The sequence below is a fragment of the Anguilla rostrata genome, unplaced genomic scaffold (genome assembly GCF_018555375.3).
Source record: "Anguilla rostrata isolate EN2019 unplaced genomic scaffold, ASM1855537v3 scaf1050, whole genome shotgun sequence".
In the NCBI taxonomy this organism is placed as follows: Eukaryota; Metazoa; Chordata; class Actinopteri; order Anguilliformes; family Anguillidae; genus Anguilla; species Anguilla rostrata.
Window position 1 is genome coordinate 1 of NW_026986394.1, and position 19,279 is coordinate 19,279.

General features: G+C 43.5%; 1 long non-coding RNA gene across 1 annotated transcript; it reads right to left on the reverse strand.

The window, feature by feature from the left end:
- Positions 1 to 4,434: 4,434 nt before the first annotated feature.
- LOC135247046 (uncharacterized) lies at positions 4,435 to 17,683 on the reverse strand. Its single transcript, XR_010328073.1, has 3 exons — positions 17,528 to 17,683; positions 14,075 to 14,248; positions 4,435 to 4,673 (listed from the first exon to the last, which is right to left on the reverse strand). It is a non-coding gene; the product is annotated as an uncharacterized LOC135247046 (long non-coding RNA).
- Positions 17,684 to 19,279: the final 1,596 nt, after the last annotated feature.

Below are 19,279 nucleotides of genomic sequence, written 5' to 3' on the forward strand. Positions count from 1 at the left end.
CTCTAATTTAACATTTTAAAACGCCCTTTTTAATTTGTATCTAACACCAAATTACGTTATTTTTAAAAATGGTTTATTAAAAATTTAATCTATAGAAAATTCCCCCAATAAATTTTCTTTTAAAGGGGAATTAACAAAATTAATTAACCCCCTATTTTCAGTAAATCTGAAAGATGCCTTCTTCCACGAAAATTTATCCCCCCAAAACAAATGTATCCATTTGGGCCCATCGGGGTTTTAAAACAAATACACAGTTTCTTGGCCCCTTTTCCTGTGGGGCGAAGAGAGGCGGGTCTGGCTCCTTGAGGCTAAGGAGGTCAGAATACTGACTTATACAGAGATGGGCTGATTTTTCAATTCAAAAGCCAGAGTTGTGCAGGACACTCAGTGATTTCTGAACATCTTTGTCTTTTGGTTTTTTCCCAATCTCTCCCCACCTGGGGGAAAGTTTTGGGGACGGGATTTATACTCTGTATCCATGTGAGTTGCCTATCAGCGGACTGCTTTTTTATTCTCAAGTATGTTTCCCCATTTAAAAAGCCCGGCTCGAAGTACATACCACAATGCCTTGAACAGGGGCTGATGGTGCCAGCCTCTCAGGTTTGCCACTGGGGCTGTTAAGAATGAGGGGTTTATGAGGTGGATTTCACCCCTCTACCTCAGCCCGTGTCGTCTCCATCCCCCGCCCGGGTGAACACAAACGCTCAGCAACCTTCAAGGGGGAAAACCAGACTTTACACTCAGGGTCCCTCTCAGGATCGTTTTCATAGGAAAAAGGAGACACATCCCTCTCTTGGGGGGGGGGTCTCAGGGGGTACATGGTAACCACTTTTTTTAGTATTAACTATTGGACACTTCAGATATTTCTTCCCCTGTCTAAGAGGACATCATGTGCTCGTATGCTGCGATAATGACTGCGGTAGCATATGTCAATCACCAAGGTGGCATGCGCTCCCTCCAGCTCCATGGTCTAGCCCACAGACTGTTGGCCTGGAGCAGCCATCACTTTCTGTGGTTACACGTGACCCATGTTGCTTTAGGCTTGCTCCTGTGGGGGTCTAGGCCAGGGTTGTCTGTGAAGCTTATCGTGACAATTACTGTGAAATACGCTATATAAATAAAATTTGATTGATTGATTGATGTTCCAGGAATTCTGAACATGAGCACTGATCTGCTGTCAAGGAGAAACCCACTGTACAGGGAATGGTGTCTCCATCCCCAGACTGTGGAAATGTTACTGCAGAGATTATCCCTCTCCTTCATGTACAGCCATGTGCACTCCCGCTACGCACGGACCTCCTGTCTCAGGTGAACAGGGAAATACACCACCCCTGCCCCGAGCGAGTAGCTCTGTGGATTTGGCCATTGAGAGGCATAACCACAACGCATTAGGGCTTCCCCCTCACGTGCCGGCAACCATCCAGAGCACGAGAGTACCCTCTACCAGGTCACTTTATGACAATAAGTGCCTCTCGTCAGTCAGTGCCTTACCAGTGCTCTGTTACTGACGTGCTGTGCTTTTCACAGAACCTCATGGATAAAGAGAAATCCTTTTCAACCAATAAGGTCTACCTGGCAGCTCTCACTGCATGTCATGTTGGGTTGAAAGACCATGCAGTGAGGCAGCACCCCCTCATTCACAGGTTCATGAAGTGGGCTCACTGTTCTCTGCCTGTTGCTAAAAAGCTTCAGATTTATCACAGGTGCTGAAACTCGTTTGAGTTTATAAATTAGATTAAAATTGTTGTCTCTCCAGACAGCGTTGCTGCTTGCACTAGCCTCAGATAAGTGAGTCAGTGACCTCCATGCGCTCTCAGTGCAACTCTTGTGCACAATATTCTCCCCTAAGATGGATACGGTTTTTCCTAAGCCCAATCCAGCCTTTATGTCTCAAGCTTCCCAGCTTTCACATGTGAGGTGTTGGAGCTTGCCGCTTTTCACCCACCACCTTTCTCCTCTGAAGAGCAGCATAGGCTGCATATGCTGTGTCCTGTGTGTGTTCTCCACACGCTCATTCTACAAGGGGCATGGCTGCACCGTGGGCCCTATTCCATGGGGTCTCCTCACAGGAAATTTATTCAGCGGCAGGCTGAGTTTCTCCAGATACTTTAGCGAGGTTCTACCGCCTGAACGTCACCAGGAGGCCAGTAGCCTACTCAATTCTGGGGCTGAGCTCTGTGTGAGGTGAACACATCTCTCCTCATCTGCTATGGGTTTCAGTACTTCACATTGTTCCTGTACCCTGGCTATAGCTTTGGGCAGTGGAATGTCTTTAGTACTGCCCTACACAAGATGTGCCAAACACCACCCTCCCCATTCACATTTACACACACCAACACACACTCTGCAACAACTTCCCACTGTTAGCGACAGATGGCCACATATAGAGTTCAATCATTGTAAGGCAAACAACACCTGCAGATCAAATGGGTGGCCCCGGGGAGTCTGGTGCAATGTTTATTCCTTCCTGGGAATGTTCTCATTTGGCAATAATCACTGACCAGAATAAGTTAAACCTCACTTGTGGCTGTCTCGTTGAGATTCAGACAGAGCGCTTGTTGAGGCACCGTGGTGAGTCTCCTTTGTGATCGTAAAAAACCTTTTCAACTGGAAAGTGGTATCAGTGTGTTACTCACTGGTCCCAACATGGTTCCACAAAAGGAGAAGATTCCCAACAGACTTCATTCCCAAGACCTGACAGCGCTCTCAACTAACAAAACATAACATAACAAACAAAATAACATAACACGCTGAGAAGAGGCCATTCAGCCCAACAATACTTGCCAATTTCAAACTAAATTGTACCTATTGCTCTGATTACCTACAGACTAGACAGAATCTAACACTGTATCAAGCCTAGTCTTAAAAATCCCCTGAGTTTCTGCCTCTACTACATGACCTGGCAGGCCATTCCACACAGTGACTGATATTTAGCTAATTTCTATTTATGGCCCCTCGTTCTACATACAGAACTCAAGGAGTTTGTCTGTACGCTCTAGGAGATCTCCTACCTGCTGAGACACAGACACCAAGACCACAACTTAAAAATGCTTTAAGTGGCTCCGGACAACTAGCAGCAGAAACTGGGGAGGCACTTTAAACTAGAAAAATAAGGCACTTTAAACTAACTAATATTAAGTGTTTAAATAAGAATGACCAGGTGCAGAATTATTTGGGTTAAATCAACTAACTTAACTTTTACTAAATAGCAATTACTAAATAGCAATAACTGAAGGATCCCATGTACTAGGTAATATTTTATTCATATATCTCAGGGCAAAATAAAATCAAAATTCATCCAGAACCAGATTATAATAAACTACTGCTAACATTAGCACATAACAATAAAGGCAAACTATCTAACAACAGTTATATTTTGCTCCTGGGAAAGCAAACAACCAAAAAACCTCCCGTCGGCAAGACGGTGGCCAAATTAGGTAACGACTAGTTTGCTAGCTGAGTGCTTAACGGAGGAAAAAAAGTGGAAAATTCCCTCCCTGTCCCCTGATGGCAACAAAGACTTTCACCTTAGGAGCAAAACAATCTTACTTTACTTTTAATATGGGTTTTAAAAACTAAAATGAAATAACAAATACACAATTCAAAGCACAATACAATCCTGTAAAAAACCTTCCAAACTCCACAAGACTCCTTCCTCTCTCTCTGCCACAAACAGGAAGTGCATGTCAGGCTCAAGCAATCGAGCCACAGCTGTGAGCATAGGGCAATCTGGGAGTTGTCCATATCTCCCCGGTGGAGAGATCCACCAAGACTGCCCAGCCTGCCACTCATGTGAAGTGAATACGTTCACTGAGGAGCAGTAACACTGTACGGTCCTATGTGCTCTTCCAGGAGCCTGTCAGAGCCAGACTTGGTGCAATTGGATGCTTCTACACAAGTCATGACCGGTTGTCATTTCCCATAGGTGGATCTCTCCACTCTGTGTATCAGAGAACTGGGGTTACGACAGTAACTTAAAGTTTTGAGGTAATACCTTAACTGGGTTACTCACTGGGCATATTTTTAGTTTCACTAGCAGGATGTGCAGCTACTCTGCAGTTGCTGTTAGAGTCAGTGCCCAGACGGATCTGAATGTCATTCAATAAAATAATGCAGAGGTCATGCCCTGGGATATTTAGATTTAGATTAGTCTCTTCACCCAGATGGGGTAAGCCTTAATTAGTCGTTATTTTTAGATTCCTGGATTCCTATGATTGAAGGTCTTGATGTCACAGAACACTTGAACGAATGCCTGGCAGCAGTAGATAGTCTCTCCCGGGTACAATGTCTTGCCGCCCATCATTTCATATGAACACACCCCTGTTAATGTGCTTATACGCTAACTCCTATTCACACGTAAACATTCAGGTTACAGGTTCTGAATATTAGTGAGGTTTTTTTTTTATCACCGGGTGGACCCGGTGATAAAATTCACACTCTTACACACATCATCACAAATTCTACTAATTTAAAGTCACACAGTACACAGCACTACTCACCCCAGTCTATGTAGTTTACAGTTTGGACCCATCAGTCCAGCGCAGAGCAGCTCCACTCCTGAATCTCCCAGGTTATTGTAGCTGAGGTCCAGATCTCTCAGGGGTGAGTTTGATGACTGGAGAGCTGAGGCCACAATATCACAGGAGTTTGTTGTAAGGTCACAGCTGTTCAGTCTGCAAAGAAGAGTTTATACATTCAACTCAGGAATTACTGGCACTCTTTATGAAAATTAGCAAAAATTATTGTGTAAAACAATCAATATACTCAATGATGCAAATTGCCTGCTCAAACATTTGGAGAAACTATTTATTTTCAGAATAATAAAAAAATATTATTAAAAAAAAAACTTTTGAGTAATAGCAGTTTTCTCAAAAGCATAGAGGTCAAAATTATTGGCACCCCTAAAGAATATTTAAAATAAAACTAAACAAAGTGGCATCTGAAGACATTTTTTATTTTATTTGATCTCCAGAACTGCCCATAGAAACTGTATAGCTGCCTTTCACCATTCCTTGTATCACTGGCGTATTAATATGAGGTTACACACATACAAAATCCCATTGTCATCTATGACCATGGGGAAAACCAAAGAGCTTTCAACTAAGAAGAGACAGACGGTTGTTGACCTACACAAATCTGGTTTGTGTGTTGTAGGTTCCTCATGCTAGGCAGCCGACAGCTACCAGTCAGCCAGTCAGGATCCCCTTATCCTGCACACTGCTAAGGGATCAGCTGAGCCCCTGTGCTGAGGCCGTCTCAGGACCCCCTGGTGCTGCACACTGCTAAGGGATCAGCTGAGCCCCTGTGCTGAGGCCATCTCTGGACCCCCTGGTGCTGCACACTGCTAAGGGATCAGCTGAGCCCCTGTGCTGAGGCCGTCTCAGGACCCCCTGGTGATGCACACTGCTAAGGGATCAGTGGGCAGGGAGTGGGGGAGCCCTGATACTCCCAGGGAGAGCAGGGCAGCAGTGCAGTACTGTATGACAGGGGAACATCTGCACGCTGTGTTTACACATTAAAATACAGGAATAAGCAGTGAGCAGGCTGTATGGACCCAGCAGCGTTCTATATTGTGATTAAAACTCAGACAGCAGTGTATTTACATGCACGTGTAACATGTTGCAGACAAAGATCACTCCATTTCAATATTGGATGTAAAACTCCAGGAAGCACTGTCGGACAAGCGACATCCATCCATCATCCATCGATTATCTATACACGCTTATCCGGGACAGGGTTGCGAGGGGTGCTGGAGCCTATCCCAGTGTGCATTAGGCCGGACAGGCTGCCAATCTATTGCAGGACACACACACCATGCACTCACACATTCATACCTATGGGCACTTTACTGTCTTCAATTAGCCTACCTGCATGTCTTTGGACTGTAGGAGGAAACCAGAGTACCCGGAGGAAACCCACATGGACACGGGGAGAACATGCAAAATAAAGGCCATTTTCCACACAGAAAGGCCCAGGCCGGATGTGGCAGGGCTCGGTTTGCGGGAGTAATTCAGGGCAATTAGAGGACCACGCCTACTTGTTAAGCAGAGACACACCTGGATGATGTTACGAATCAATCCAGGATTTAAAAGTGTGCTTCTTTCCACAGTAGGCGTCTGAGACCGGGATCCCCCACGATGGTGAGAGAGAGCACGTACAGACCAGAGAAAAGGCTGAAAAGTGCTCGTATAATATCATTTATTTTGTCTTTGTTATTTTAGTTTATTGTTTTTGCCCAGATCCTGTGAGGGTGATGAGCGCAGGTTTTTCGTTTGTGTTTCACCTACATGTCCATTCTGCTACATACATATTGTTTCAACAACGCAATTTCATAATTTCTCCTAATTTCTCTCACACTGTTGTTATTTTCTCATATGCAAAGCCTGCTGGGACATATGCGTCTGCTCCTGTTCTCCACTATCAAGTTTTCCGGTTCTAGCTTAGCAAAACAGCGAAGAGGACTCCCACCTGCAGATAAGCCTATCAAAATGCCTTATAAACCTTACAAACACTAAAAGTGACTCTCCACGAAATAACAGACAACGGAGCAGGACAGAAGGGTACACAAGTTGCGACCTAGGGAGCTCTAATTCTACGCGCCTTGCTGATTCTTTTGTCAATCAAGGCTCATTGGATGGCCGTCAAATCCGTGAGTACACACACTGGCCATATGTCACCTGCGTTTCTGATGCATTTTTACACTTACGCCACCGCACCCTTTGTCACAGCCAGTGTTTTACATATATAGCAAACCGAAACTGCTAAACAGTACACACTCATCAGACTGTTTCACGCAAGGATAGCCATAATCCACAACCGGTTCTTACAGGGTCACTTCGCATTTCTCACTCTCATAATAAAACGCTTTGCAAAAAGAAATGATATCTCATAAAAAACACGTTTTGAACGTACAAAAATGGCAAGTTACTCACACATACAAGACATACACCATCTATAACTTATTCATTCAGACTGCCAAAATCCAGGTCTGCCATTGAAAGTATTGATATCAAAATGACGCCAAGTTACGGTACTACAAACAATATAGGCTATCTTGCCTCACCAAAATTAAATAAGATGTATTCCAAAGCAATGCTACCCAATATTTCCTCAATTCTTTCAAGTCACTATTTATTTGCATTGCTTCTTACCTCTAAGCTCTATAGCTGCAGCAGGCAGGCGATCCATTTGGGGCCAGCCACGAAATGCGTTGTTTTATGCGACAATATTCCAGATATCGAGAATACCGGTGCAATGTCTTCACTGCTAACTGGCCAGGGAGCTTCATTCAAGGAGCGCTGCTTTGCGGCAGCCGCCGCCCCTCCATGGAAGACGCCATGTTCAAGCCTGGAAGCTGCTGCCACGTCCATATCTGCTAGCTGCAGATTCTCGCCGGGTAATGTCATCAACCTTATTTAAATTCCGCTGAGCTCTGAGTCTAGCGGTAAACGCATAATATACACAGTGTTGCTAACTATTTTCTATGGAAAGTAGCTATGGCCTCCTCTAAATGTCGCTAAATTGACAACACCGAATATACATATTTGATTGCGGGGACGTCCCACAGAGGGGCTGGTTTCACAAATATCGCAAGTCTTTCGCTAAAAGCGGAAACGTTCCAACATATGCGGGCACAAGTTGATGGCATGCTTATTGTTGAGTTGCTCACCATCAGAGTAAACGCTAGATGCTCTCACTGCTAAAGAATCCCTGGCATGAATGCTTTCGGCTACCTTCCGAAACGCAGTAGAATTGGGTCGTAGGCACATCCCTTAGTTTATCAGAGCGGGGTCTTCCAATCAATTGTTTTACGCGAATTTGGGATTCGTGCACGTAAATCTAAGCGGAAATGTCTGAATTGGGAAACGCCGAAGTTCTCACGCTTGGCTGAGATGGAAAAGTAGGCGTATCGATAAAGAATATTTGTTCATTGTGAACGGTTAATGGATTATGGGCAGTTACTACTACGCAGCTACTAGATAGCCCCCATGTCTCACACAGGCCTAGGCTATACTTTGTGTATTTGTAGGCTAATGGCCTACTTCCTGGTGTAAACAGTTATTCCAGGAGGATTGGGCTGCGAGATGGCCAGTTAAGTTCTGGCTGTTATAGGTTTGGCAGATTGAACATGGGCGGCAGGTCGTGTTGCAAGAGCAGAGATGCAGAGTCGTCTAAATTGTTAAAAGCTGCATTCTACCCTTCGCCGAATCGCTACACTACAAAGAGTGTTAGACTGTTACCGGCAAGTAGGCTACAGCCAATGTTGTAAAATGCAAACCAGCTTTCGGTTTTCAACTTCAGAACCAGATAAAGTTTTCTCCACTGATTCACGATTGTAAAATGCAAACCAGCTTTCGGCTTTCAACTTCAGAACCAGATAAAGTTTTCTCCACTGATTCACGATTTGCGCTTAAAAAGCCGGTTCCCTATCGGGACCCAATCATCACGACAGAAAAATGAAAACATTAAATTCATATTGGTGTTAAATATGCGAGGATACAATTTGGTTGGCTATCTAATTTAGCTGTCAGATCCCGATACTGAATGGTTGGGGATTGCTAATGTCCATTTTAATGAGACAAATTGGGCTTAATGTTGACTCGTTCAACTGGTTCTCTCAATATCGTGCTGTTGCAAGACGCGAATGCGTACGTACCACATTCATAAGTGTATCGTTGTATTCCATGACACTTAAACGGGCGTTTAGGCTTATCACAGTGGAGAAGGGATTTGATGTAGCCTTCTCCACGTCACTGCTCTGACTTCTTCACCGTGCATGTGATCAGGCATGTGACCACACGACTGAGCGCATATGTTGAGGAAAAATTATTCCTCCTGGTACGGACATGCTCCGCATAGCCTAGGTATTGGCCTCACTGTCTCTACAATTGCATGCTCACGTGAATGGCGTTGCGCGTCATCCATTGCATCTGCTCCCGGTTATGGCTGGTTCCAGGCAGCTTTTATAGCATGTGCTTTCGCAACTTTGTCATAGTTTTCTTTAATCGTACATTGCGTTTTCATCTTAAATAAAGAGTGCAATACGATGGTTAAAAAATAAAAAATAAAAATAAGAGACTGGTTCCAATTCCTCTCCTAATATACTCATTCGGTAAGCATATTAGTAATGCAATGTGGCGCTTTAAAGCAGCCCACTGTGCCCAACTGTTAAATAATATTTAAATAGTGACGTATTGAGAAATAATTCTTCGAACCTTATTGCTTTGATGCCTGCCCTTGCCCTGAGTGGCCCTTATGTCAGCGAATTAAGCGAAACTCAAAAACGCGATCGCCAATCGTCTCGGCTTTCGGGACCGGGCTATGCATCTTTTCCAGCGTATCCATTTGGCAGGAGTCGCTTCCGATAGCGCAACGCAAACTTAGCCTCGTCGTGACGCCTGATGGACAGAAGCAGTAATATGTTCATCCAATCTCTGTAGAATGCATTTCCCCCCAATTTTGATGCATAGACTCATATAACTCTGTTCACAAACTGGTCTTTCTTTTAAGGCAAGAGTTTCAACCCTGAAGTACCCACTGTTGGAAACTGCATTTCCTTATGCTTCATGGTTCTTTGTGATCTCACCATGGCAAATATGCTTAAATTAGCTATATTTTGTATACACCTCAAGCTTTTAATCTGAGAGAATGAAGGAACTTGTGTCATTATTGCATACTAGCACTGTTTTCCATCCTCTCCTCCATGACCCTGTACCTGTGGTGACGCCCCCATGCGAGCCCTGAGGAGCCTTTATTGGGAAATGCCATAACGAAATCTGTGGTCCCCATTTCGGAGTTCTACACCACCACGCCTGCTCCAATGCGGCAACGACAGCAGTGATGGTTCCCGGCATCCTCAGTGAAGCTACAGGGCTTTGGACATGTGCTTCTTTCATCCGTTGGCATTTAAATAATTTCTGTTCAAAAGCTATGAGCTTTGCAGTATAGGAGCACGGCTGCTACTGTCTACTGGCAAGTACCGGTGTCGCAGCTGCCAATGTTTCCTCTATAATCAGTTTCCTGCTGCTGCTAGTGCTGCTGCTGGTACTGTTTCTGTTGCTGCTGCTACTGTTACTGCTGCTGGGTGCTACTGCTGCTGCTGCGTACTGCTGCCACTACTGCTGATGTTACTGCTGCTGCTGTTGCTGCTGCTGATGCTACTGCTCCTACTGCTGCTGCTGTTTATTGCTGCTGCTGTTTATTGCTGCTGCTGCTGCTGCTGCTACTACTACCGAACAAGGATTCATTACACTGATATGAGTAGTATATTTCCCTCTAATTAGTTTAAATCTCGGTGCTGGGGGGAAATACCAACAAGCTGTTGGTACACATAGCCTAATAATATTTGGTGATTAATTTGAATGGTCTTGGGCTTACGAGGTAGCTAAGCCACTGACTGACATGCTTGTCACAATCAACACCCTGAGCCGATCAGAGGAGGATGGGTTCCCCCCTTGAGCCTGGTTCCTTCCGAGGTTCCTTCCTATCTGCCACAGGGAGTTTTCCTTGCCACTGTCGCCTTAGGCTTGCTCCTGTGGGGGTTCAGGCCAGGGTTGTCCGTAAAATGCATTGTGACAACTGCCGTAAAATACGCTATACAAATAAATTTGATTGATTGAAGCCAAGGCCATACACATAGGCATAGCCTTCAACATTACAAATAGTATTTTCCCCTGGTTTAATTTTACTCTTGCTTCAGGGGAAAGGCCAAAAAAGCTTGGTACACATAGCCACTGACCCACAATGTTAGAATGGCCTCAAGCTGACCGGATGAAGGGCCCTTCCGGTAGCCGAATGGCGTTTCACATAGTTATCACATCAGCCGGAGACACTTATTAATAGCAGGTTGGCATATGGTTGTTTTGGGGTTTGGCTGCTGGCCTCCTGGCCTTATCCACGTGGGCTGCGTGGTTGGCGGGAGAGCTCCAGAACAGAGCCATACCGCCAAACAACTGTATTGCCTTTATTGTCAATAAAGATCTACTTTGATGACAGTGGTCCTGACAAAAACGGATTGATTTCACATTTGAATGCAGGGCTATATCTTATTTAAGGTAAAAAGTAAACAAACCAGAGTCACACGAACAAGTGTAACAACACTTAATATAATAAAAATGGTTAATCTAATAACTTTGTCCTCTTTACTGTAATAAATGCTGGTTAACCTGTTTGACCTTTACCAGTCTGGCTTTTGATCCGAGCACTCAACAGAGACTGCCCTCCTGGCTGTGACAGAGGCACTTGCCACTGCCTGATCCTACTAGAACTGTCTAAAGCATTCAACACGGTTGACCACAAACTACTCATCTCCACCTTGGCTGAGATAGCCATTTCTGGAACTGCCCTGTCTTGGTTTGCTTCCTGTCTTTCAGATAGGTCCTACCAGATCACCTGGATGGGGTCTGTCTCTGCACCTCATCCCCTTTTCACAGGAGGCCCACAGGGATCTGTCCTCGGGCCTCTGCTGTTCTCCATTTACACCAAATCTCTTGGTTCGGTCATTCATTTACATGGCTTCTCTTATCACTGCTATGCTGATGATACACAACTCTTCTCTTTCCCTCCCTCTTCCATTACGGTTAATGAGAGAATATCTTCCAACCTGGCTGACATCTCAACTTGGTTGGCCAGCCATCACCTGAAGCTCAGCCTCAAAAAGACTGAGCTGCTGTTCATCCATCACAAGACCTCCCTACTGCGGGAGCTTTAATCACTGCTGGCGGCACCACAGTGACTGCCTCTCACTCCGCAAAGAGCCTGGGGGTGGTCCTGGATGACCAGCAGGACCTCAAGGAGCACGTCAAGGCAACATCATAGTCCTGCAGATTTCTCCTGTATGCCATACAGCCACTATAGATGATTCAGAATGCTGTTTATCTTCAACCTTCCTATGTTCTCTCACATCACTCCCCTGCTGAGGTCACTCCACTGGCTACCGATCGCCGCCAGGATCAGGTTCAAAGTCCTGACCCTTGCCTGCACTGCAGCCAAAAGAACAGCTCCCGTCTACCTATAGGACACGATTCAATCCTACACGGCAGCTTGACCACTCCACTCTGCGGCAGCAGGGTGACTTGCACTCCCTCGGGGTGAATGGTTCTCCCTACCACAGATCTTCTCCACACTAGCTCCCCAGTATTGGAATGAACTCCCTGTTCCTCTACGAACCACTCAGTCATTGCCCATCTTCTGCCGTAGTCTGAAAACGCATCTCTTCAGTCTGTACCTGGACTAACTATCACTACTCATTACATCACATTACATTACAGGCATTTAGCAGACGCTCTTATCCAGATCGACTTACACATAGCATTTTACATTGTATCCATTTATACAGCTGGATATGTACTGAAGCAATTCAGGTTAAGTACCTTGCTCAAGGGTACAACAGCAGTGTCCTACCCAGGAATCGAACCTGCAACCTTTCGATTACAAGCCCAGTTCCTTACCCACTGTGCTACAATGCCACCACTCCCAGGGCACTCTCTGCAGGGCACTCCCAATCTAGGATCACTTATCACTTGTACCCTTCTACCTTATTCCTGTAGCACATTGTTACTCATTACGCGGCTCGTGAGACTTTGATTTGCGGCTCATATACAATACATATACTGATAACAATAAGAATATAGCTATAACTACTATATTTTCCATGTATGTCCTGTTTTAGCACATTGAAATGAATTATCCAGCAGATGGCAGCATACTGAAGATACGTCAAAGAACGTAGGCTACGTAACGGCGAGGGATCATGGGTAGTCGTATAGCTTATATGTGTAGCTTTGCATTTGCGAATGGTTTTGCAAGTTTAGCACGTAAGCCTAATCTCATAAAAAATGCGTTTTCAACGTACAAAAATGCCAAGTTACTCACACATACAAGACATACACCGTCTATAACTCATTCATTCAGACTGCCAAAATACAGGCCTGCCATTAAAAGTATTGATATCAAAATGACACCAAGTTACGGTACTACAAACAATATAGGCTATCTTGCCTCGCCAAAATGAAATAAAATGTATTCCAAAGCAATGCTAGCCAATATTTCTTCAATTCTTTCAAGTCACTTGGCCCTGTGTTTTGTAATCTTACCATTTTACAATGTCATGCAAACTTTGTGTCAGATCAAAGTGTCCAATATTTCGAATTGCCTCATGGTACACATTGAAATTCATGTGGAAAACTGCTGGTCAGTAACTACAGGAAGCATATTTCTCCAGAAAACATATGTTTATACTTGCTTCTGAACTGAATTTCAGTAAATGTATAAGTGATTGTATATTTGCTACGTACAATAAATACTGCATGTAAAATACATATTGTGCATACACACATAGACAACTTATTTATTCCCATGGGGATATTTCCCTCGCAGCATGTTACATGCACATTTACGAACTGACATTTATACCAAGAAACATACAATCATTCACACAACAGAAAGGCTGGGCAGCGAAATACATACATACCAATACAAATTGGGCATATAGACGCCTATTCAATCAATCTTGACAGTGAGAAACCTATCCACACATATGTTTGGCCTGTCCATGTACTGCATGCTTATACACACAGGGCAAAGTGACTTGAAAGAATTGAGGAAATATTGGGTAGCATTGCTTTGGAATACATTTTATTTAATTTCGGCGAGGCAAGATAGCCTATATTGTTTGTAGTACCATATCTTGGTGTCATTTTGATATCAATACTTTTAATGGCAGGCCTGGATTTTGGCAGTCTGAATGAATGAGTTATAGACGGTCTATGTCTTATATGTGTGAGTAACTCGGCATTTTTGTACGTTGAAAATGTGTTGTTTTATGAGATACTACAGACTCCACTGAAACCTTACATTCTGCTCAGGAACCACACACCTGGCAACCTTCAAAAGGTTTTATCCTGCTTTCATTTGTTTGCTGTGATAGAGGAGTAAGGTATATATGGGCAAAGAAAGAATGCTGGTGGACAGAGGAGTAAACTGAGAGAGAAAGAGCTTTTTAATAGTTCACTGAATAGAACCATAATCACAAATTCTATTTAGTTAAGATCACACAGTACACAGCACTACTCACCCCAGTCTCTGTAGTTTACAGTTTGGACTCCTCAGTCCAGCACAGAGCAGTTCCACTCCTGAATCTCCCAGGTTATTGTAGCTGAGGTCCAGATCTCTCAGGGGTGAGATGGATGACTGGAGAGCTGAGGCCACAATATTATAGCACTTCTGTGTGAGTTCACAGTTGTTCAGTCTGCAAAGAAGAGTTAATATATTATAGTATTATTATATTAAGTATACAGGAAGCATGTATCTAATATGAGAAATGTGCCAATGATAGTGTTCAGTAACGAGGAGTGAAATTGAGGATTTTAAGGTTGATGATGCTCTGAGGAAGATGTCTGCGCTACACTCTCCAACTGCAGTATTTTGGACCTGAAAATTAAACATCCTGCTGGACTGAACTCTGACAGTTCTACAGATGTAATTCTGACCCAAATGTCCCCTTTTCTTATACTGTAAGTTCTCTGAATTGGGGCAAAGGTTATAAAAGAGGCTGGTTCAATAAGAATAAATGGTTCTGTGGGTGTAGTTGGGTTTGGTTCCATTATTGCCAATCAGATCACCCCATTTATTTACCTTTAGGAAACACAGCCAAATGCTAATGTCACCATGGCTGAAGAGCAAGCGTGTTGTGATCATCTCTACTGAAGGGAGGAGAGTTTTCTCTAGCGTAACTAGAAATCTGTACAACACTAAATTCCTTGGCCTTGCAGCAGGGCCCCTTCGTCTCCAGGCACCGAACCTCCCAAGGACAACAAGAAGTTAAAAATATCGTATGTATGTGTGTGTGTCTGGTTTTCTTTAACTCTGTCTCTTATGTAAGCTCTGGAGAGCTTGGCTTTCCTACTTATCCTCCCCCTGCCATCCTGCCAGGGAGGAACCAGCTATGACACCATGCTGCCCAGGACTCTGAAAGCAACCGATCGATAAAGACCAAACTATTATATCTGATATAAAGCTTGTTTATGTAACACTGAAGACTTAAGAGGTCACTGTGTGCTTATTCAGTATTCATGCTATATGACTAGACACAACCAAACATTTACTTTGTTAAATCTTACAATATGCATATGTATTAACCATGTACCAATCAGAATTATGTAGGTTATTGTGAACCACTTTTTGCTAATAAAAGCAGGGACCGGACTTATCCATCTTGTTGTTTGTGCCAATCAGATGTAGAATTATGTATGTTATTGTTAAAACACTTTTTGCTTATGAAAGGGACTGCCCCTGCTTTCTCCAGTTCAGGCTTATCCATATTGTTGTGTGTAGGTTCCAGAATATTTCCTATTCTCCTATCCTATTTCTTATATGGATATACCTCGTCGTGCTGGTTGTTCTAAGGGGAGAATTTTCTCTGCCCAATATTATGAACAATTACAACCATCTTGGTTCGGTCATTAATTTACATGGCTTTTCTTATCACTGCTGTGCTGATGATACACAATTCTTCTCTTTCCCTCCCTCTTCCATTACGGTTAATGAGAGAATATCTTCCAACCTGGCTGACATCTCAGCTTGGTTGGCCAGCCATCACCTGAAGCTCAGCCTCAAAAAGACTGAGCTGCTGTTCATCCATCACAAGACCTCCCTACTGCGGGACCTTTAATCACTGCTGGCGGCACCACAGTGACTGCCTCTCACTCCGCAAAGAGCCCGGAGGTGGTCCTGGATGACCAGCAGGACCTCAAGGAGCATGTCAAGGCAACATCATAGTCCTGCAGATTTCTCCTGTATAACATCAGGATGGTTTGACCATACCTGACTATGAACTCCACCCAGCTACTTGTCCAGGTTATGGTGACTTCCCGTCTTGATTACTGCAAATCCCTCCTTGCAAGCCCAGCAGCTTATGCCATACAGCCACTATAGATGATTCAGAATGCTGTTTATCTTCAACCTTCCTATGTTCTCTCACATCACTCCCCTGCTGAGGTCACTCTACTGGCTACCGATCGCCGTCAGGATCAGGTTCAAAGTCCTGACCCTTGCCTGCACTGCAGCCAAAAGAACAGCTCCTGTCTACCTATAGGACGCGATTCAATCCTACACGGCAGCTTGACCACTCCACTCTGCGGCAGCAGGGTGACTTGCACTCCCTCGGGGTGAATGGTTCTCCCTACCACAGATCTTCTCCACACTAGCTCCCCAGTATTGGAATGAACTCCCTGTTCCTCTATGAAACACTCAATCATTGCCCACCTTCTGCCGTAGTCTGAAAACGCATCTCTTCAGTCTGTACCTGGACTAACTATCACTACATCACATTACAGGCATTTAGCAGACGCTCTTATCCAGATCGACTTACACATAGCATTTTACATTGTATCCATTTATACAGCTGGATATGTACTGAAGCAATTCAGGTTAAGTACCTTGCTCAAGGGTACAACAGCAGTGTCCTACCCAGGAATCGAACCTGCAACCTTTCGATTACAAGCCTAGTTCCTTACCCACTGTGCTACAATGCCACCACTCCCAGGGCACTCTCTGCAGGGCACTCCCAATCTAGGATCACTTATCACTTGTACCCTTCTACCTTATTCCTGTAGCACAGTGTTACTCATTACGCGGCTCGTGAGACTTTGTTTTGCGGCTCATATATAATACATATACTAATAACAATAAGAATATAGCTATAACTTACTTCTATATTTTCCATGTATGTCCTGTTTTAGCACATTGAAATGAATTATCCAGCAGATGGCACCATACTGAAGATACGTCAAAGAACGTAGGCTACGTAACAGTGAGGGATCATGGGTAGTCGTATAGCCTATGTGTGTAGCTTTGCATTTGCGAATGGTTTTGCAAGTTTAGCACGTAAGCCTAATCTCATAAAAAACACGTTTTCAACGTACAAAAATGCCAAGTTACTCACACATACAAGACATACACCGTCTATAACTCATTCATTCAGACTATCAAAATACAGGCCTGCCATTAAAAGTATTGATATCAAAATGACACCAAGTTACAGTACTACAATCAATATAGGCTATCTTGCCTCGCCAAAATGAAATACATTTTAGTTAATTTCGGCGAGGCAAGATAGCCTATATTGTTTGTAGTACCATAACTTGGCGTCATTTTGATATCAATACTTTTAATGGCAGGCCTGGATTTTGGCAGTCTGAATGAATGAGTTATAGACGGTGTATGTCTTATATGTGTGAGTAACTCGGCATTTTTGTATGTTGAAAACATGTTTTTTATGAGATACTACAGACTCCACTAAAACCTTACATTCTGCTCAGGAACCACACACCTGGCAACCCTCAAAAGGTTTTATCCTGCTTTCATTTGCTTGCTGTGATAGAGGAATAAGGTATATATGGGCAAAGAAAGAATGCTGATGGACAGAGGAGTAAACTGAGAGAGAAAGAGCTTTTTAATAGTTCACTGAATAGAACCATAATCACAAATTCTATTTAGTTAAGATCACACAGTACACAGCACTACTCACCCCAGTCTCTGTAGTTTACAGTTTGGACTCCTCAGTCCAGCACAGAGCAGTTCCACTCCTGAATCTCCCAGGTTATTGTAGCTGAGGTCCAGATCTCTCAGGGGTGAGATGGATGACTGGAGAGCTGAGGCCACAATATTATAGCTCTTCTGTGTGAGTTCACAGTTGTTCAGTCTGCAAAGAAGAGTAAATATGTTATAGTATTATTATATTGGGATGGTAGGTATGCCATCCCGCCAAGTTACACCTTGGCGGGGGCATGCCCCATACCTAAACAGCCTCGAGAGTTTGGCACTATTCAGGGTTCCCCACAGAAATAATCACAACAGCCACAGACACTCAACCCTTAAAAATATTAAATTCTGTACATTCTGACCCCATTTCAACAGACAGATTTCATAAACTTCACATGTCCACACAATAAAGCCCCAAACTAAGGGGATTTTGCGTTTTCTCCTTCTTCTTCTTCTTCTTCTTCTTCTGTTTCTTCTTCTTCTTCTTCTTCTTCTTCTTCTCATTCTTATTTTTCCTGCCACCTATCCCACTAACAACATGTCTCCCCATTGGACATATTACTAACACCAGCCAAATCTTCACCTACACGACCCAATCAAAAACTTGCGTGCATACACACGCAAAATACCCATACCTTTTTACTCAGAAACATTTCCAGTTTAAACAGCTAGCCTGCCTGTGGCCTAGTGGGCAAGGTTGCAGTGTTGGGAACATGGGGTCTTAGGTTCAAGCCCAGCTAGGAACACGTTTCTTTAGCCTTCTTTTACCCTCACTAATAATTGTCTACTACTTCTCAATTATTGCTTTTGCACCATATCTACCCGCCGTCCACCGAACGTATACACTGCATTATGACGTACCGTCTGTACGTTCAGTTATTAACTGGCTACAATATTGCTAAGCCATATGGATTCAACGGGAGCTCTTCTGTGCTTACTGGCCTGTGTTCTTCTTTAAAACCACGGACAGGTTTGCTAATGATATTTCACGCATTTCATAGCTATGTCATGGTGCTGCACTAACAAAGTCACAGACTGGTAAACCTCCAGTTGAAGGCTTGAATCCCGCCTCGTCCCCAGGCAGATAATTTCCTCTTTTACACTTTTAAACGTTTTCTTACGCTTATATTTGCTTTACCAAAATTCACTCACATCCACCAATATGCATTTAATGACGGCAAATGTATTCCTTTTATTAAAAAATTACTCCAGTTCACCACTGCGCCATTTCTACTAACTATATTTCTTCACTTGGCTACCGTACAAAACCTTCTTATCAGCAAACGCCACATTTCTACATTCATGTTACCTCGCCCTGTTCTCTATCTAGCCACATACAAACAATTACTACGTATGTACGTTCTGCAACTCCCCATTAAAACATTACATTTAAAATCATGACTCATTCATTATTATAACTACCAGTACTGAACATGACAAAAGCACATCAGTGCAATAGATTTAACAACTAATGTTATATACAGACTGTTATATATATCGTTTGATAAGGAAACTAAGCTCGCTCATGGTCACTTCATTTATTTCGCACTATAGTCTGTGATCATGTCAACCTTCACCTACATGCCCATTCTGCTAAAAACATATTATTTTAACTACATAATTTCATAATTTCTCCTAATTTATCTCACACTGTTGTTATTTTCTCATATGCAAAGCCTGCTGGGACATATGCGTCTGCTCCTATTCTCCACTATCAACTTTTCCGGTTCTAGCTTAG